We start from the raw sequence: 22,380 nt of genomic DNA on the forward strand, positions 1-22,380 counted from the left end.
TTCTTAAATGAGGCCATTTACCCATAGAGGGTGCCAGGCCCGTATAACGTTAATGATTACTAGATGATGTTTCCAAAGAGTCGTGTTGCTTGATAGTGCAGCACTAAGTGGGTGGTAAACTCCATCTAAAACTAAATATAACCATGAGACCGATAGTAAACAAGTACCGTGAGGGAAAGTTGAAAAGAACTCTGAATAGAGAGTTAAACAGTACGTGAAACTGCTTAGAGGTTAAGCCCGATGAACCTGAATATCCGTTATGGAAAATTCATCATTAAAATTGTAATATTTAAACAATATTATGATAATAGTGTGCATTTTTTCCATATAAGGACATTGTAATCTATTAGCATACAAAATTTATCATAAAATATAACTTATAGTTTATTCAAATTAATTTGCTTGCATTTTAACACAGAATAAATGTTATTAATTTGATAAAGTGCTGATAGATTTATATGAATACAGTGCGTTAATTTTTCGGAATTATATAATGGCATAATTATCATTGATTTTTGTGTTTATTATATGCACTTGTATGATTAACAATGCGAAAGATTCAGGATACCTTCGGGACCCGTCTTGAAACACGGACCAAGGAGTCTAACATATGTGCAAGTTATTGGGATATAAACCTAATAGCGTAATTAACTTGACTAATAATGGGATTAGTTTTTTAACTATTTATAGCTAATTAACACAATCCCGGGGCGTTCTATATAGTTATGTATAATGATATTTATATTATTTATGCCTCTAACTGGAACGTACCTTGAGCATATATGCTGTGACCCGAAAGATGGTGAACTATACTTGATCAGGTTGAAGTCAGGGGAAACCCTGATGGAAGACCGAAACAGTTCTGACGTGCAAATCGATTGTCAGAATTGAGTATAGGGGCGAAAGACCAATCGAACCATCTAGTAGCTGGTTCCTTCCGAAGTTTCCCTCAGGATAGCTGGTGCATTTTAATGTTATATAAAATAATCTTATCTGGTAAAGCGAATGATTAGAGGCCTTAGGGTCGAAACGATCTTAACCTATTCTCAAACTTTAAATGGGTAAGAACCTTAACTTTCTTGATATGAAGTTCAAGGTTATGATATAATGTGCCCAGTGGGCCACTTTTGGTAAGCAGAACTGGCGCTGTGGGATGAACCAAACGTAATGTTACGGTGCCCAAATTAACAACTCATGCAGATACCATGAAAGGCGTTGGTTGCTTAAAACAGCAGGACGGTGATCATGGAAGTCGAAATCCGCTAAGGAGTGTGTAACAACTCACCTGCCGAAGCAACTAGCCCTTAAAATGGATGGCGCTTAAGTTGTATACCTATACATTACCGCTAAAGTAGATGATTTATATTACTTGTGATATAAATTTTGAAACTTTAGTGAGTAGGAAGGTACAATGGTATGCGTAGAAGTGTTTGGCGTAAGCCTGCATGGAGCTGCCATTGGTACAGATCTTGGTGGTAGTAGCAAATAATCGAATGAGACCTTGGAGGACTGAAGTGGAGAAGGGTTTCGTGTGAACAGTGGTTGATCACGAGTTAGTCGGTCCTAAGTTCAAGGCGAAAGCCGAAAATTTTCAAGTAAAACACAAATGCCATACAAATATAATTATATTATATAAATCAAGCTAATTAATATACTTGAATAATTTTGAACGAAAGGGAATACGGTTCCAATTCCGTAACCTGTTGAGTATCCGTTTGTTATTAAATATGGGCCTCGTGCTCATCCTGGCAACAGGAACGACCATAAAGAAGCCGTCGAGAGATATCGGAAGAGTTTTCTTTTCTGTTTTATAGCCGTACTACCATGGAAGTCTTTCGCAGAGAGATATGGTAGATGGGCTAGAAGAGCATGACATATACTGTTGTGTCGATATTTTCTCCTCGGACCTTGAAAATTTATGGTGGGGACACGCAAACTTCTCAACAGGCCGTACCAATATCCGCAGCTGGTCTCCAAGGTGAAGAGTCTCTAGTCGATAGAATAATGTAGGTAAGGGAAGTCGGCAAATTAGATCCGTAACTTCGGGATAAGGATTGGCTCTGAAGATTGAGATAGTCGGGCTTGATTGGGAAACAATAACATGGTTTATGTGCTCGTTCTGGGTAAATAGAGTGTCTGGCATTTATGTTGGTCACTTGTTCCCCGGATAGTTTAGTTACGTAGCCAATTGTGGAACTTTCTTGCTAAAATTTTTAAGAATACTAATTGGGTTAAACCAATTAGTTCTTATTAATTATAACGATTATCAATTAACAATCAATTCAGAACTGGCACGGACTTGGGGAATCCGACTGTCTAATTAAAACAAAGCATTGTGATGGCCCTAGCGGGTGTTGACACAATGTGATTTCTGCCCAGTGCTCTGAATGTCAAAGTGAAGAAATTCAAGTAAGCGCGGGTCAACGGCGGGAGTAACTATGACTCTCTTAAGGTAGCCAAATGCCTCGTCATCTAATTAGTGACGCGCATGAATGGATTAACGAGATTCCTACTGTCCCTATCTACTATCTAGCGAAACCACAGCCAAGGGAACGGGCTTGGAATAATTAGCGGGGAAAGAAGACCCTTTTGAGCTTGACTCTAATCTGGCAGTGTAAGGAGACATAAGAGGTGTAGAATAAGTGGGAGATATTAGACTTCGGTTTGGTATCGCCAATGAAATACCACTACTCTTATTGTTTCCTTACTTACTTGATTAAATGGAACGTGTATCATTTCCTAGCCATTATACGGATATATTTATTATATCTTATGGTATTGGGTTTTGATGCAAGCTTCTTGATCAAAGTATCACGAGTTTGTTATATAATCGCAAACAAATTCTTTAATAAAACGGTGCATTTATGTATTTTTGATTTGAAAATTTGGTATAACTCCAATTACTCAGGTATGATCCAATTCAAGGACATTGCCAGGTAGGGAGTTTGACTGGGGCGGTACATCTCTCAAATAATAACGGAGGTGTCCCAAGGCCAGCTCAGTGCGGACAGAAACCACACATAGAGCAAAAGGGCAAATGCTGACTTGATCTCGGTGTTCAGTACACACAGGGACAGCAAAAGCTCGGCCTATCGATCCTTTTGGTTTAAAGAGTTTTTAACAAGAGGTGTCAGAAAAGTTACCATAGGGATAACTGGCTTGTGGCGGCCAAGCGTTCATAGCGACGTCGCTTTTTGATCCTTCGATGTCGGCTCTTCCTATCATTGTGAAGCAAAATTCACCAAGCGTTGGATTGTTCACCCATGCAAGGGAACGTGAGCTGGGTTTAGACCGTCGTGAGACAGGTTAGTTTTACCCTACTAATGACAAAACGTTGTTGCGACAGCATTCCTGCGTAGTACGAGAGGAACCGCAGGTACGGACCAATGGCACAATACTTGTTCGAGCGAACAGTGGTATGACGCTACGTCCGTTGGATTATGCCTGAACGCCTCTAAGGTCGTATCCGTGCTGGACTGCAATGATAAATAAGGGGCAATTTGCATTGTATGGCTTCTAAACCATTTAAAGTTTATAATTTACTTTATAAACGACAATGGATGTGATGCCAATGTAATTTGTAACATAGTAAATTGGGAGGATCTTTGATCACCTGATGCCGCGCTAGTTACATATAAAAGCATTATTTAATACAATGACAAAGCCTAGAATCAATTGTAAACGACTTTTGTAACAGGCAAGGTGTTGTAAGTGGTTGAGCAGCTGCCATACTGCGATCCACTGAAGCTTATCCTTTGCTTGATGATTCGATAATAAAGATGTTGCAAGCGGGCATAATCATTATGCTTGCTTGCAGCATCGCACGCCACTTTGTTTGTGGTGTGTAAGGTAGGGAAGAAGAAATATAAAAGACCTAAATTGGAAACATCAATATATAAGTAAATATTGAACAAACAAAATGTATCGTCATCTTATTAGTGACGCGATGATAAAGTGGCAAACATATTCCATGTATAAATATTCCTATGGTATTAAAATTCAAGTAAAGAGGACATATATAAAAGTTTGTATATATGGTTCATTCAATGGTAGCAGCGGTTGGTTGGTTGGTGTCTGCTCCTCTTATTGTTCAAAACTTATGTTATGGTAGCAAGTCTATATCGTCATATTATTAGTGACGCGAAAAAGTAGTGGCAAAACATATTCCATGTATAAATAAATATTCCTATGGTATTGAAATTCAAGTAAAGAGGCCATTCAAGTAAAGAGGACTTATATAAATATAAGTATATATAATGGTAGCAGCGCGGTTGGTTGGTTGGTGTGTCTGCTCCTCTTATTGTTCAAAACTTATGTTATGGTAGCAAGACTGTATCGTCATATTATTAGTGACGCGAAAAAGTAGTGGCAAAACATATTCCATGTATAAATATTCCTATGGTATTGAAATTCAACTAAAGAGGACATATAAAATTACTATCAATGGTAGCAGTGGTTGGTTGGTTGGTGGTTGGTTGGCGGCTGCTCCTATTATTGTTCAAGACTTATGTTATGGTAGCAAGTCTGTATCGTCATATTAATTATTAGTGACGCGAAAAAGTAGTGGAAATCATATTCCATGTATAAATAGATTCCTATGGTAATGAAATTTTCAAGTAAAGAGAGGACCATTCAAGTAAGAGGACATATAAAAAGTAAGTATATGTTCCTCCAATGGTAGCAGTGGTTGGTTGGTTGGCGGCTGATCCTCTTATTGTTCAAAACTTATTTTATCAATATGAGTTTGGCAATACAATAAAGAAGACCAATCTAATCCATATAAAACTAAATGTATTATATGGATATGCTTAGGAAACCCATATATTCATAAAAAAAAATTATGTATAGAAAATTATACATATATCTTTTATATAAATGAATCGTATGGATATCGCCTTATGGTAGGTATAATAACTTTTTAAGGCATAATAATGTATAATATAGAAAATATACATTGAAATATAAATGCATTTTTATAGATATGGCGGCATATAAGTGCCATATACACAAGAATAAATAATAGAATTTACCAATATATAATTAAAATGAGATATATAAACCTAGTGAGGGGCTGCACTAGTATATGAATCGTATGGATATGGCTTATAGGTATAATACCTATAAGGCATAATAATGTATAATATAATAAATATAAATTAAGATATGAATGAATTATATAAATATGGCATAGAAATGCCATATACATACATAAGAATAAATGGTAGAATTTACCCATATATCACTGAAACACGATATATAAACCTAATGATAGCTGGCACTAGTACTGTAAACATGCACGCAATAGTGCGTGGGGTAAAAAACTACTATAGGGAGGTGGTCGTTGGCGGGCCCCTCCTCGTATTGGTCAAAACTTATGTTATGCATATGAATTTGTCAATACTATATAGAACGCCAAGCATATCCATATAAACTATGGATATGCATAGAAATCCATACAAAAGTAAAAAAAAATTATGTATAGAAAAATATACATATATTTATATAAGTGAATCGTATGGATATGGCTTATAGGTATAATACCTATAAGGCATAATAATGTATAACAAGTAAATATACATTGAAATGTGAATGCATTGTATGGATATGGCATATAAATGCCATATATATAGAAATAAATTGTATATCAATGATATAACAATTATAAACCTAGTGAGGGGCGGCACTAGTGAATGAATCGTATGGATATGGCTTATAGGTATAATACCTATAAGGCATAATAATGTATAATATAATAAATATACATTAAGATATGAATGGATTGTATAAATATGGCATAGAAATGCCATATACATAAGAATAAATGGTAGAATTTACCCATATATCACTGAAACACGATATATAAACCTAGTGATAGCTGGCACTAGTACTGTAAACAGGCACGCAATAGTGCGTGGGGTAAAAAACTACTATAGGGAGGTGGTCGTTGGCGGGCCCCTCCTCGTATTGGTCAAAACTTATGTTATGCATATGAATTTGTCAATACTATATAGAACGCCAAGCATATCCATATAAACTATGGATATGCATAGAAATCCATACAAAAGTAAAAAAAAATTATGTATAGAAAAATATACATATATTTATATAAGTGAATCGTATGGATATGGCTTATAGGTATAATACCTATAAGGCATAATAATGTATAACAAGTAAATATACATTGAAATGTGAATGCATTGTATGGATATGGCATATAAATGCCATATATATAGAAATAAATTGTATATCAATGATATAACAATTATAAACCTAGTGAGGGGCGGCACTAGTGAATGAATCGTATGGATATGGCTTATAGGTATAATACCTATAAGGCATAATAATGTATAATATAATAAATATACATTAAGATATGAATGGATTGTATAAATATGGCATAGAAATGCCATATACATAAGAATAAATGGTAGAATTTACCCATATATCACTGAAACACGATATATAAACCTAGTGATAGCTGGCACTAGTACTGTAAACAGGCACGCAATAGTGCGTGGGGTAAAAAACTACTATAGGGAGGTGGTCGTTGGCGGGCCCCTCCTCGTATTGGTCAAAACTTATGTTATGCATATGAATTTGTCAATACTATATAGAACGCCAAGCATATCCATATAAACTATGGATATGCATAGAAAACCATACAAAAGTAAAAAAAAATTATGTATAGAAAAATATACATATATTTATATAAGTGAATCGTATGGATATGGCTTATAGGTATAATACCTATAAGGCATAATAATGTATAACAAGTAAATATACATTGAAATGTGAATGCATTGTATGGATATGGCATATAAATGCCATATATATAGAAATAAATTGTATATCAATGATATAACAATTATAAACCTAGTGAGGGGCGGCACTAGTGAATGAATCGTATGGATATGGCTTATAGGTATAATACCTATAAGGCATAATAATGTATAATATAATAAATATACATTAAGATATGAATGGATTGTATAAATATGGCATAGAAATGCCATATACATAAGAATAAATGGTAGAATTTACCCATATATCACTGAAACACGATATATAAACCTAGTGATAGCTGGCACTAGTACTGTAAACAGGCACGCAATAGTGCGTGGGGTAAAAAACTACTATAGGGAGGTGGTCGTTGGCGGGCCCCTCCTCGTATTGGTCAAAACTTATGTTATGCATATGAATTTGTCAATACTATATAGAACGCCAAGCATATCCATATAAACTATGGATATGCATAGAAATCCATACAAAAGTAAAAAAAAATTATGTATAGAAAAATATACATATATTTATATAAGTGAATCGTATGGATATGGCTTATAGGTATAATACCTATAAGGCATAATAATGTATAACAAGTAAATATACATTGAAATGTGAATGCATTGTATGGATATGGCATATAAATGCCATATATATAGAAATAAATTGTATATCAATGATATAACAATTATAAACCTAGTGAGGGGCGGCACTAGTGAATGAATCGTATGGATATGGCTTATAGGTATAATACCTATAAGGCATAATAATGTATAATATAATAAATATACATTAAGATATGAATGGATTGTATAAATATGGCATAGAAATGCCATATACATAAGAATAAATGGTAGAATTTACCCATATATCACTGAAACACGATATATAAACCTAGTGATAGCTGGCACTAGTACTGTAAACAGGCACGCAATAGTGCGTGGGGTAAAAAACTACTATAGGGAGGTGGTCGTTGGCGGGCCCCTCCTCGTATTGGTCAAAACTTATGTTATGCATATGAATTTGTCAATACTATATAGAACGCCAAGCATATCCATATAAACTATGGATATGCATAGAAATCCATACAAAAGTAAAAAAAAATTATGTATAGAAAAATATACATATATTTATATAAGTGAATCGTATGGATATGGCTTATAGGTATAATACCTATAAGGCATAATAATGTATAACAAGTAAATATACATTGAAATGTGAATGCATTGTATGGATATGGCATATAAATGCCATATATATAGAAATAAATTGTATATCAATGATATAACAATTATAAACCTAGTGAGGGGCGGCACTAGTGAATGAATCGTATGGATATGGCTTATAGGTATAATACCTATAAGGCATAATAATGTATAATATAATAAATATACATTAAGATATGAATGGATTGTATAAATATGGCATAGAAATGCCATATACATAAGAATAAATGGTAGAATTTACCCATATATCACTGAAACACGATATATAAACCTAGTGATAGCTGGCACTAGTACTGTAAACAGGCACGCAATAGTGCGTGGGGTAAAAAACTACTATAGGGAGGTGGTCGTTGGCGGGCCCCTCCTCGTATTGGTCAAAACTTATGTTATGCATATGAATTTGTCAATACTATATAGAACGCCAAGCATATCCATATAAACTATGGATATGCATAGAAAACCATACAAAAGTAAAAAAAAATTATGTATAGAAAAATATACATATATTTATATAAGTGAATCGTATGGATATGGCTTATAGGTATAATACCTATAAGGCATAATAATGTATAACAAGTAAATATACATTGAAATGTGAATGCATTGTATGGATATGGCATATAAATGCCATATATATAGAAATAAATTGTATATCAATGATATAACAATTATAAACCTAGTGAGGGGCGGCACTAGTGAATGAATCGTATGGATATGGCTTATAGGTATAATACCTATAAGGCATAATAATGTATAATATAATAAATATACATTAAGATATGAATGGATTGTATAAATATGGCATAGAAATGCCATATACATAAGAATAAATGGTAGAATTTACCCATATATCACTGAAACACGATATATAAACCTAGTGATAGCTGGCACTAGTACTGTAAACAGGCACGCAATAGTGCGTGGGGTAAAAAACTACTATAGGGAGGTGGTCGTTGGCGGGCCCCTCCTCGTATTGGTCAAAACTTATGTTATGCATATGAATTTGTCAATACTATATAGAACGCCAAGCATATCCATATAAACTATGGATATGCATAGAAATCCATACAAAAGTAAAAAAAAATTATGTATAGAAAAATATACATATATTTATATAAGTGAATCGTATGGATATGGCTTATAGGTATAATACCTATAAGGCATAATAATGTATAACAAGTAAATATACATTGAAATGTGAATGCATTGTATGGATATGGCATATAAATGCCATATATATAGAAATAAATTGTATATCAATGATATAACAATTATAAACCTAGTGAGGGGCGGCACTAGTGAATGAATCGTATGGATATGGCTTATAGGTATAATACCTATAAGGCATAATAATGTATAATATAATAAATATACATTAAGATATGAATGGATTGTATAAATATGGCATAGAAATGCCATATACATAAGAATAAATGGTAGAATTTACCCATATATCACTGAAACACGATATATAAACCTAGTGATAGCTGGCACTAGTACTGTAAACAGGCACGCAATAGTGCGTGGGGTAAAAAACTACTATAGGGAGGTGGTCGTTGGCGGGCCCCTCCTCGTATTGGTCAAAACTTATGTTATGCATATGAATTTGTCAATACTATATAGAACGCCAAGCATATCCATATAAACTATGGATATGCATAGAAAACCATACAAAAGTAAAAAAAAATTATGTATAGAAAAATATACATATATTTATATAAGTGAATCGTATGGATATGGCTTATAGGTATAATACCTATAAGGCATAATAATGTATAACAAGTAAATATACATTGAAATGTGAATGCATTGTATGGATATGGCATATAAATGCCATATATATAGAAATAAATTGTATATCAATGATATAACAATTATAAACCTAGTGAGGGGCGGCACTAGTGAATGAATCGTATGGATATGGCTTATAGGTATAATACCTATAAGGCATAATAATGTATAATATAATAAATATACATTAAGATATGAATGGATTGTATAAATATGGCATAGAAATGCCATATACATAAGAATAAATGGTAGAATTTACCCATATATCACTGAAACACGATATATAAACCTAGTGATAGCTGGCACTAGTACTGTAAACAGGCACGCAATAGTGCGTGGGGTAAAAAACTACTATAGGGAGGTGGTCGTTGGCGGGCCCCTCCTCGTATTGGTCAAAACTTATGTTATGCATATGAATTTGTCAATACTATATAGAACGCCAAGCATATCCATATAAACTATGGATATGCATAGAAAACCATACAAAAGTAAAAAAAAATTATGTATAGAAAAATATACATATATTTATATAAGTGAATCGTATGGATATGGCTTATAGGTATAATACCTATAAGGCATAATAATGTATAACAAGTAAATATACATTGAAATGTGAATGCATTGTATGGATATGGCATATAAATGCCATATATATAGAAATAAATTGTATATCAATGATATAACAATTATAAACCTAGTGAGGGGCGGCACTAGTGAATGAATCGTATGGATATGGCTTATAGGTATAATACCTATAAGGCATAATAATGTATAATATAATAAATATACATTAAGATATGAATGGATTGTATAAATATGGCATAGAAATGCCATATACATAAGAATAAATGGTAGAATTTACCCATATATCACTGAAACACGATATATAAACCTAGTGATAGCTGGCACTAGTACTGTAAACAGGCACGCAATAGTGCGTGGGGTAAAAAACTACTATAGGGAGGTGGTCGTTGGCGGGCCCCTCCTCGTATTGGTCAAAACTTATGTTATGCATATGAATTTGTCAATACTATATAGAACGCCAAGCATATCCATATAAACTATGGATATGCATAGAAATCCATACAAAAGTAAAAAAAAATTATGTATAGAAAAAATATACATATATTTATATAAGTGAATCGTATGGATATGGCTTATAGGTATAATACCTATAAGGCATAATAATGTATAACAAGTAAATATACATTGAAATGTGAATGCATTGTATGGATATGGCATATAAATGCCATATATATAGAAATAAATTGTATATCAATGATATAACAATTATAAACCTAGTGAGGGGCGGCACTAGTGAATGAATCGTATGGATATGGCTTATAGGTATAATACCTATAAGGCATAATAATGTATAATATAATAAATATACATTAAGATATGAATGGATTGTATAAATATGGCATAGAAATGCCATATACATAAGAATAAATGGTAGAATTTACCCATATATCACTGAAACACGATATATAAACCTAGTGATAGCTGGCACTAGTACTGTAAACAGGCACGCAATAGTGCGTGGGGTAAAAAACTACTATAGGGAGGTGGTCGTTGGCGGGCCCCTCCTCGTATTGGTCAAAACTTATGTTATGCATATGAATTTGTCAATACTATATAGAACGCCAAGCATATCCATATAAACTATGGATATGCATAGAAATCCATACAAAAGTAAAAAAAAATTATGTATAGAAAAATATACATATATTTATATAAGTGAATCGTATGGATATGGCTTATAGGTATAATACCTATAAGGCATAATAATGTATAACAAGTAAATATACATTGAAATGTGAATGCATTGTATGGATATGGCATATAAATGCCATATATATAGAAATAAATTGTATATCAATGATATAACAATTATAAACCTAGTGAGGGGCGGCACTAGTGAATGAATCGTATGGATATGGCTTATAGGTATAATACCTATAAGGCATAATAATGTATAATATAATAAATATACATTAAGATATGAATGGATTGTATAAATATGGCATAGAAATGCCATATACATAAGAATAAATGGTAGAATTTACCCATATATCACTGAAACATGATATATAAACCTAGTGATAGCTGGCACTAGTACTGTAAACAGGCACGCAGTAGTGCGTGGGGTAAAAAACTACTATAGGGAGGTGGTCGTTGGCGGGCCCCTCCTCGTATTGGTCAAAACTTATGTTATGCGTAAACATATGATTTTGTCAATACTATAAAGAAAACTTGTTTTGTACATACAAAACTAAATGAATTATATGGATATTGAAAAATAAATGGCATTATATCCATATAATGAAAATATACTTGTATTCTCTTATTATAAGAGAGAATACCGTATAGTTGGTTGGCAAAGACAATTGAAAATACCCGAATTGCAGATGATGGGTTCAAAAACTACTATAGGGTGGTGTAGCAAATAATATGAAGATGATATATCCATATAATGGATATACACTAGTATTCTCTTATTATAATAGAGAATACCATATAAATGGTTGGCAAAGACAATTGAAAATACCCGAATTGAAGTTGACGGGTTCAAAAACTATTATAGGGTGATGTAGCAAATAAAATAATGAAGATATATCCATATAATGGAATTATATGTGTATTCTCTTATTATATGAGAGAGTACCAAACGGTTGATTGGCAAAGACAATTGAAAATACCCGAATTAAAGATATTGGGTCCAAAAACTACTATAGGATGGTCAATGGGCCGGCCATCTACTATTGACGTGACAAAATACTGTCTGTCGGTAGAGAAGATATTAATCCGTCAAATTTGTTTCTTTATTCATTTATGAATATGAGACTTGGCTCCACGGTTAATATTTTAAGCCCAAAGATAATAATGTTGAAACAAAGGCCAAGGTTTCTATTATACATAGAATAACAAATTGTTTCCGAACTTTATCGTTAATCCAAATAAATAATTACAATTGAGGCAGGCTAATAATGATATATATTTTGTATTGATAATCTTGATATATATGTATATTGGTCTGCCATTATCACATACTGAGTTATGTGATAATTCCCTGCGGGGATAAATTAAAAGAGGTGTCCCTATATTAAAAGAAAATAATATATATATATATTATTTTTTCTAACGTACATATCATATATGCGCTCGGTTTTATATTATATATTACCAAAGAGTCTTATATGAATATATACAGATAAATTTTAAATTTATCATCAAAATACAAATGATTTAATTCAATATTTTATATTGGTTAAACAAAAATTGTACATGTGTGGATACAATAATGACGTATGTCGAACAAAAAAGATATTTTAGAATGAAATATGCAAATATAAAGAAAATTATTACGTATTACGAAAAAAAATATTGTGTTTTTAACATCAATAATTAAAAAACTTGTTATTATTAGTGGCGGAACAAGTATATATTGTGAAAACAACAAACGTATACGAATGCTATATAAAAATGGCCGTATTCGATAGAAAACAATCTATAAAATTTATATTGCTAATTTCTATTCAAAAATATGAATGAAATATGAATAAAAACATTATTCTGGTTGATCCTGCCAGTAGTTATATGCTTGTCTCAAAGATTAAGCCATGCATGTCTAAGTACACACGAATTAAAAGTGAAACCGCAAAAGGCTCATTATATCAGTTATGGTTCCTTAGATCGTTAACAGTTACTTGGATAACTGTGGTAATTCTAGAGCTAATACATGCAATTAAAACATGAACCTTATGGGACATGTGCTTTTATTAGGCTAAAACCAAGCGATCGCAAGATCGTTATATTGGTTGAACTCTAGATAACATGCAGATCGTATGGTCTTGTACCGACGACAGATCTTTCAAATGTCTGCCCTATCAACTTTTGATGGTAGTATCTAGGACTACCATGGTTGCAACGGGTAACGGGGAATCAGGGTTCGATTCCGGAGAGGGAGCCTGAGAAACGGCTACCACATCTAAGGAAGGCAGCAGGCGCGTAAATTACCCACTCCCAGCTCGGGGAGGTAGTGACGAAAAATAACAATACAGGACTCATATCCGAGGCCCTGTAATTGGAATGAGTACACTTTAAATCCTTTAACAAGGACCAATTGGAGGGCAAGTCTGGTGCCAGCAGCCGCGGTAATTCCAGCTCCAATAGCGTATATTAAAGTTGTTGCGGTTAAAACGTTCGTAGTTGAACTTGTGCTTCATACGGGTAGTACAACTTACAATTGTGGTTAGTACTATACCTTTATGTATGTAAGCGTATTACCGGTGGAGTTCTTACATGTGCTTAGATACTTGTATTTTTTCATATGTTCCTCCTATTTAAAAACCTGCATTAGTGCTCTTAAACGAGTGTTATTGTGGGCCGGTACAATTACTTTGAACAAATTAGAGTGCTTAAAGCAGGCTTCAAATGCCTGAATATTCTGTGCATGGGATAATGAAATAAGACCTCTGTTCTGCTTTCATTGGTTTTCAGATCAAGAGGTAATGATTAATAGAAGCAGTTTGGGGGCATTAGTATTACGACGCGAGAGGTGAAATTCTTGGACCGTCGTAAGACTAACTTAAGCGAAAGCATTTGCCAAAGATGTTTTCATTAATCAAGAACGAAAGTTAGAGGTTCGAAGGCGATCAGATACCGCCCTAGTTCTAACCATAAACGATGCCAGCTAGCAATTGGGTGTAGCTACTTTTATGGCTCTCTCAGTCGCTTCCCGGGAAACCAAAGCTTTTGGGCTCCGGGGGAAGTATGGTTGCAAAGCTGAAACTTAAAGGAATTGACGGAAGGGCACCACCAGGAGTGGAGCCTGCGGCTTAATTTGACTCAACACGGGAAAACTTACCAGGTCCGAACATAAGTGTGTAAGACAGATTGATAGCTCTTTCTCGAATCTATGGGTGGTGGTGCATGGCCGTTCTTAGTTCGTGGAGTGATTTGTCTGGTTAATTCCGATAACGAACGAGACTCAAATATATTAAATAGATATCTTCAGGATTATGGTGTTGAAGCTTATATAGCCTTCATTCATGGTGGCAGTAAAATGTTTATTGTGTTTGAATGTGTTTATATAAGTGGAGCCGTACCTGTTGGTTTGTCCCATTATAAGGACACTAGCTTCTTAAATGGACAAATTGCGTCTAGCAATAATGAGATTGAGCAATAACAGGTCTGTGATGCCCTTAGATGTCCTGGGCTGCACGCGCGCTACAATGAAAGTATCAACGTGTATTTCCTAGACCGAGAGGTCCGGGTAAACCGCTGAACCACTTTCATGCTTGGGATTGTGAACTGAAACTGTTCACATGAACTTGGAATTCCCAGTAAGTGTGAGTCATTAACTCGCATTGATTACGTCCCTGCCCTTTGTACACACCGCCCGTCGCTACTACCGATTGAATTATTTAGTGAGGTCTCCGGACGTGATCACTGTGACGCCTTGTGTGTTACGGTTGTTTCGCAAAAGTTGACCGAACTTGATTATTTAGAGGAAGTAAAAGTCGTAACAAGGTTTCCGTAGGTGAACCTGCGGAAGGATCATTATTGTTTAATATCCTTACCGTTAATAAAAAAATTTGTTTTTATTATAATAATATAATATATTATAGTAATACAAATAAAATATAAATTGCCAAAAATATGATCTTTTATAGATCAAATATAAAATTTCGAACAAGCAAATCGAAATAATAATTGTAATAATAAATATATTATTGCATTAAATAAGAGATAAATAAATAAGCAAAAGCAAACAAATAACAAATTCGAACAAGCAAATCGAAATTATTAAATTTATTTAATATTATTATTATATTGTATATTAAATGCAATTAATTAATAAAACACTGTGTGTATATGGACCATAATATACACGCGTTGCGATATGTATTGTTCATCTCAGTTATGCGCATACATTGGATAATGCAACAACCTAAAATGTACAATGTTGTACCTGATTATTACAGGTTAATGTTTTATATAAATTTCAATATATATCGCTAAAAAAAAGTATTAATACCGTAAATGCCATTTAAAAAATACTTGATATATTATTGGTTATATGAAACTAAGACATTTCGCAGCATTCGTTTTAGGTATAAAAATCAATTTATTGAAGGAATTGATATATGCCAGTAAAATGGTGTATTTTTAATTTCTTTCAATAAAAACATATATGACAAAATTACCAAACCAATATATAAAACTCTAAGCGGTGGATCACTCGGCTCATGGGTCGATGAAGAACGCAGCAAACTGTGCGTCATCGTGTGAACTGCAGGACACATGAACATCGACATTTTGAACGCATATCGCAGTCCATGCTGTTATGTACTTTAATTAATTTTATAGTGCTGCTTGGACTACATATGGTTGAGGGTTGTAAGACTATGCTAATTAAGTTGTTTATATAAATTTTATAATGAAATTTTATAAGCATATGGTATATTATTGGATAATAATAATTTAATTATTATATTATTCATAATATTAACAAATATATGAAAAACATTATCTCACATTAGTAAATAATTTGAATGTGAAAAACGAAGAGAAATATTTTCTTTTTCAATCAAATAATACTGAGAAATGTCTAGCATAAAAAATTTATCTAGAATTGTCTCTTATTAAAGATTAGTAAATAGAAAGCCGTTGACAATATTATTATTCTTCGTTGATTCGTTAGACCAAACAAATGCCATACAAATATATAAAATATATAACGAATTTAATAAAATGTTTTATCATTATATATAAAGAATTAATTGCAAAAAAAGTTATACACAACCTCAACTCATATGGGACTACCCCCTGAATTTAAGCATATTAATTAGGGGAGGAAAAGAAACTAACCAGGATTTTCTTAGTAGCGGCGAGCGAAAAGAAATCAGTTCAGCACTAAGTCACTTTGTCTATATGGCAAATGTGAGATGCAGTGTATGGAGCGTCAATATTCTAGTATGAGAAATTAACGATTTAAGTCCTTCTTAAATGAGGCCATTTACCCATAGAGGGTGCCAGGCCCGTATAACGTTAATGATTACTAGATGATGTTTCCAAAGAGTCGTGTTGCTTGATAGTGCAGCACTAAGTGGGTGGTAAACTCCATCTAAAACTAAATATAACCATGAGACCGATAGTAAACAAGTACCGTGAGGGAAAGTTGAAAAGAACTCTGAATAGAGAGTTAAACAGTACGTGAAACTGCTTAGAGGTTAAGCCCGATGAACCTGAATATCCGTTATGGAAAATTCATCATTAAAATTGTAATATTTAAACAATATTATGATAATAGTGTGCATTTTTTCCATATAAGGACATTGTAATCTATTAGCATACAAAATTTATCATAAAATATAACTTATAGTTTATTCAAATTAATTTGCTTGCATTTTAACACAGAATAAATGTTATTAATTTGATAAAGTGCTGATAGATTTATATGAATACAGTGCGTTAATTTTTCGGAATTATATAATGGCATAATTATCATTGATTTTTGTGTTTATTATATGCACTTGTATGATTAACAATGCGAAAGATTCAGGATACCTTCGGGACCCGTCTTGAAACACGGACCAAGGAGTCTAACATATGTGCAAGTTATTGGGATATAAACCTAATAGCGTAATTAACTTGACTAATAATGGGATTAGTTTTTTAACTATTTATAGCTAATTAACACAATCCCGGGGCGTTCTATATAGTTATGTATAATGATATTTATATTATTTATGCCTCTAACTGGAACGTACCTTGAGCATATATGCTGTGACCCGAAAGATGGTGAACTATACTTGATCAGGTTGAAGTCAGGGGAAACCCTGATGGAAGACCGAAACAGTTCTGACGTGCAAATCGATTGTCAGAATTGAGTATAGGGGCGAAAGACCAATCGAACCATCTAGTAGCTGGTTCCTTCCGAAGTTTCCCTCAGGATAGCTGGTGCATTTTAATGTTATATAAAATAATCTTATCTGGTAAAGCGAATGATTAGAGGCCTTAGGGTCGAAACGATCTTAACCTATTCTCAAACTTTAAATGGGTAAGAACCTTAACTTTCTTGATATGAAGTTCAAGGTTATGATATAATGTGCCCAGTGGGCCACTTTTGGTAAGCAGAACTGGCGCTGTGGGATGAACCAAACGTAATGTTACGGTGCCCAAATTAACAACTCATGCAGATACCATGAAAGGCGTTGGTTGCTTAAAACAGCAGGACGGTGATCATGGAAGTCGAAATCCGCTAAGGAGTGTGTAACAACTCACCTGCCGAAGCAACTAGCCCTTAAAATGGATGGCGCTTAAGTTGTATACCTATACATTACCGCTAAAGTAGATGATTTATATTACTTGTGATATAAATTTTGAAACTTTAGTGAGTAGGAAGGTACAATGGTATGCGTAGAAGTGTTTGGCGTAAGCCTGCATGGAGCTGCCATTGGTACAGATCTTGGTGGTAGTAGCAAATAATCGAATGAGACCTTGGAGGACTGAAGTGGAGAAGGGTTTCGTGTGAACAGTGGTTGATCACGAGTTAGTCGGTCCTAAGTTCAAGGCGAAAGCCGAAAATTTTCAAGTAAAACACAAATGCCATACAAATATAATTATATTATATAAATCAAGCTAATTAATATACTTGAATAATTTTGAACGAAAGGGAATACGGTTCCAATTCCGTAACCTGTTGAGTATCCGTTTGTTATTAAATATGGGCCTCGTGCTCATCCTGGCAACAGGAACGACCATAAAGAAGCCGTCGAGAGATATCGGAAGAGTTTTCTTTTCTGTTTTATAGCCGTACTACCATGGAAGTCTTTCGCAGAGAGATATGGTAGATGGGCTAGAAGAGCATGACATATACTGTTGTGTCGATATTTTCTCCTCGGACCTTGAAAATTTATGGTGGGGACACGCAAACTTCTCAACAGGCCGTACCAATATCCGCAGCTGGTCTCCAAGGTGAAGAGTCTCTAGTCGATAGAATAATGTAGGTAAGGGAAGTCGGCAAATTAGATCCGTAACTTCGGGATAAGGATTGGCTCTGAAGATTGAGATAGTCGGGCTTGATTGGGAAACAATAACATGGTTTATGTGCTCGTTCTGGGTAAATAGAGTGTCTGGCATTTATGTTGGTCACTTGTTCCCCGGATAGTTTAGTTACGTAGCCAATTGTGGAACTTTCTTGCTAAAATTTTTAAGAATACTAATTGGGTTAAACCAATTAGTTCTTATTAATTATAACGATTATCAATTAACAATCAATTCAGAACTGGCACGGACTTGGGGAATCCGACTGTCTAATTAAAACAAAGCATTGTGATGGCCCTAGCGGGTGTTGACACAATGTGATTTCTGCCCAGTGCTCTGAATGTCAAAGTGAAGAAATTCAAGTAAGCGCGGGTCAACGGCGGGAGTAACTATGACTCTCTTAAGGTAGCCAAATGCCTCGTCATCTAATTAGTGACGCGCATGAATGGATTAACGAGATTCCTACTGTCCCTATCTACTATCTAGCGAAACCACAGCCAAGGGAACGGGCTTGGAATAATTAGCGGGGAAAGAAGACCCTTTTGAGCTTGACTCTAATCTGGCAGTGTAAGGAGACATAAGAGGTGTAGAATAAGTGGGAGATATTAGACTTCGGTTTGGTATCGCCAATGAAATACCACTACTCTTATTGTTTCCTTACTTACTTGATTAAATGGAACGTGTATCATTTCCTAGCCATTATACGGATATATTTATTATATCTTATGGTATTGGGTTTTGATGCAAGCTTCTTGATCAAAGTATCACGAGTTTGTTATATAATCGCAAACAAATTCTTTAATAAAACGGTGCATTTATGTATTTTTGATTTGAAAATTTGGTATAACTCCAATTACTCAGGTATGATCCAATTCAAGGACATTGCCAGGTAGGGAGTTTGACTGGGGCGGTACATCTCTCAAATAATAACGGAGGTGTCCCAAGGCCAGCTCAGTGCGGACAGAAACCACACATAGAGCAAAAGGGCAAATGCTGACTTGATCTCGGTGTTCAGTACACACAGGGACAGCAAAAGCTCGGCCTATCGATCCTTTTGGTTTAAAGAGTTTTTAACAAGAGGTGTCAGAAAAGTTACCATAGGGATAACTGGCTTGTGGCGGCCAAGCGTTCATAGCGACGTCGCTTTTTGATCCTTCGATGTCGGCTCTTCCTATCATTGTGAAGCAAAATTCACCAAGCGTTGGATTGTTCACCCATGCAAGGGAACGTGAGCTGGGTTTAGACCGTCGTGAGACAGGTTAGTTTTACCCTACTAATGACAAAACGTTGTTGCGACAGCATTCCTGCGTAGTACGAGAGGAACCGCAGGTACGGACCAATGGCACAATACTTGTTCGAGCGAACAGTGGTATGACGCTACGTCCGTTGGATTATGCCTGAACGCCTCTAAGGTCGTATCCGTGCTGGACTGCAATGATAAATAAGGGGCAATTTGCATTGTATGGCTTCTAAACCATTTAAAGTTTATAATTTACTTTATAAACGACAATGGATGTGATGCCAATGTAATTTGTAACATAGTAAATTGGGAGGATCTTTGATCACCTGATGCCGCGCTAGTTACATATAAAAGCATTATTTAATACAATGACAAAGCCTAGAATCAATTGTAAACGACTTTTGTAACAGGCAAGGTGTTGTAAGTGGTTGAGCAGCTGCCATACTGCGATCCACTGAAGCTTATCCTTTGCTTGATGATTCGATAATAAAGATGTTGCAAGCGGGCATAATCATTATGCTTGCTTGCAGCATCGCACGCCACTTTGTTTGTGGTGTGTAAGGTAGGGAAGAAGAAATATAAAAGACCTAAATTGGAAACATCAATATATAAGTAAATATTGAACAAACAAAATGTATCGTCATCTTATTAGTGACGCGATGATAAAGTGGCAAACATATTCCATGTATAAATATTCCTATGGTATTAAAATTCAAGTAAAGAGGACATATATAAAAGTTTGTATATATGGTTCATTCAATGGTAGCAGCGGTTGGTTGGTTGGTGTCTGCTCCTCTTATTGTTCAAAACTTATGTTATGGTAGCAAGTCTATATCGTCATATTATTAGTGACGCGAAAAAGTAGTGGCAAAACATATTCCATGTATAAATAAATATTCCTATGGTATTGAAATTCAAGTAAAGAGGCCATTCAAGTAAAGAGGACTTATATAAATATAAGTATATATAATGGTAGCAGCGCGGTTGGTTGGTTGGTGTGTCTGCTCCTCTTATTGTTCAAAACTTATGTTATGGTAGCAAGACTGTATCGTCATATTATTAGTGACGCGAAAAAGTAGTGGCAAAACATATTCCATGTATAAATATTCCTATGGTATTGAAATTCAACTAAAGAGGACATATAAAATTACTATCAATGGTAGCAGTGGTTGGTTGGTTGGTGGTTGGTTGGCGGCTGCTCCTATTATTGTTCAAGACTTATGTTATGGTAGCAAGTCTGTATCGTCATATTAATTATTAGTGACGCGAAAAAGTAGTGGAAATCATATTCCATGTATAAATAGATTCCTATGGTAATGAAATTTTCAAGTAAAGAGAGGACCATTCAAGTAAGAGGACATATAAAAAGTAAGTATATGTTCCTCCAATGGTAGCAGTGGTTGGTTGGTTGGCGGCTGATCCTCTTATTGTTCAAAACTTATTTTATCAATATGAGTTTGGCAATACAATAAAGAAGACCAATCTAATCCATATAAAACTAAATGTATTATATGGATATGCTTAGGAAACCCATATATTCATAAAAAAAAATTATGTATAGAAAATTATACATATATCTTTTATATAAATGAATCGTATGGATATCGCCTTATGGTAGGTATAATAACTTTTTAAGGCATAATAATGTATAATATAGAAAATATACATTGAAATATAAATGCATTTTTATAGATATGGCGGCATATAAGTGCCATATACACAAGAATAAATAATAGAATTTACCAATATATAATTAAAATGAGATATATAAACCTAGTGAGGGGCTGCACTAGTATATGAATCGTATGGATATGGCTTATAGGTATAATACCTATAAGGCATAATAATGTATAATATAATAAATATAAATTAAGATATGAATGAATTATATAAATATGGCATAGAAATGCCATATACATACATAAGAATAAATGGTAGAATTTACCCATATATCACTGAAACACGATATATAAACCTAATGATAGCTGGCACTAGTACTGTAAACATGCACGCAATAGTGCGTGGGGTAAAAAACTACTATAGGGAGGTGGTCGTTGGCGGGCCCCTCCTCGTATTGGTCAAAACTTATGTTATGCATATGAATTTGTCAATACTATATAGAACGCCAAGCATATCCATATAAACTATGGATATGCATAGAAATCCATACAAAAGTAAAAAAAAATTATGTATAGAAAAATATACATATATTTATATAAGTGAATCGTATGGATATGGCTTATAGGTATAATACCTATAAGGCATAATAATGTATAACAAGTAAATATA

General features: G+C 34.1%; 4 non-coding genes across 4 annotated transcripts in view; all 4 read left to right on the forward strand.

Moving 5' to 3' along the window:
• Positions 1 to 3,771, forward strand: part of LOC119562041 — a 3,971-nt gene extending 200 nt beyond the window's left edge. The window contains exon 1 of the ribosomal RNA XR_005221631.1: positions 1 to 3,771. This exon is cut by the window's left edge and continues 200 nt beyond it. This is a non-coding gene — a ribosomal RNA (large subunit ribosomal RNA).
• Positions 3,772 to 13,370: 9,599 nt separating this feature from the next.
• On the forward strand, positions 13,371 to 15,365 carry LOC119562105. Its single transcript, XR_005221678.1, has one exon. It is a non-coding gene; the product is annotated as a small subunit ribosomal RNA (ribosomal RNA).
• A 659-nt stretch (positions 15,366 to 16,024) lies between these two features.
• Positions 16,025 to 16,203, forward strand: LOC119562046. Its single transcript, XR_005221636.1, has one exon. It is a non-coding gene; the product is annotated as a 5.8S ribosomal RNA (ribosomal RNA).
• A 401-nt stretch (positions 16,204 to 16,604) lies between these two features.
• Positions 16,605 to 20,575, forward strand: LOC119562042. The gene has a single exon (XR_005221632.1). It is a non-coding gene; the product is annotated as a large subunit ribosomal RNA (ribosomal RNA).
• Positions 20,576 to 22,380: the final 1,805 nt, after the last annotated feature.

This window comes from Drosophila subpulchrella, unplaced genomic scaffold (genome assembly GCF_014743375.2).
Source record: "Drosophila subpulchrella strain 33 F10 #4 breed RU33 unplaced genomic scaffold, RU_Dsub_v1.1 Primary Assembly Seq391, whole genome shotgun sequence".
Lineage (NCBI taxonomy): Eukaryota > Metazoa > Arthropoda > Insecta > Diptera > Drosophilidae > Drosophila > Drosophila subpulchrella.